We start from the raw sequence: 249 nt of genomic DNA, 5'->3' as shown, positions 1-249 counted from the left end.
TTTTGTGATTTATGCATCAATTGAAAGGTGGGTCGATGCTCTGTATTTTAGTGAAAACCGCATCATGTTTGGAGGCTTGGTTGAGGAAATAGAGCAACCGAAAGATAATTTGTGATGAGCTGGGTCGAAATTCTGTAATTTTACTTTTTGACTAATTTTTCGGAAACGAGCGATCATATAACATTTTGGTTTGCAGTTGTGGGTAGAGCATTTAAATACCTTTCTTTTGATGTGCATTTTGATTGGGTG

This window comes from Eupeodes corollae, chromosome 1 (assembly GCF_945859685.1).
Source record: "Eupeodes corollae chromosome 1, idEupCoro1.1, whole genome shotgun sequence".
NCBI classification, from domain to species: Eukaryota; Metazoa; Arthropoda; class Insecta; order Diptera; family Syrphidae; genus Eupeodes; species Eupeodes corollae.
The sequence above is the reverse complement of the archived record's forward strand: the minus strand, read 5'-3'. Positions refer to the sequence as shown.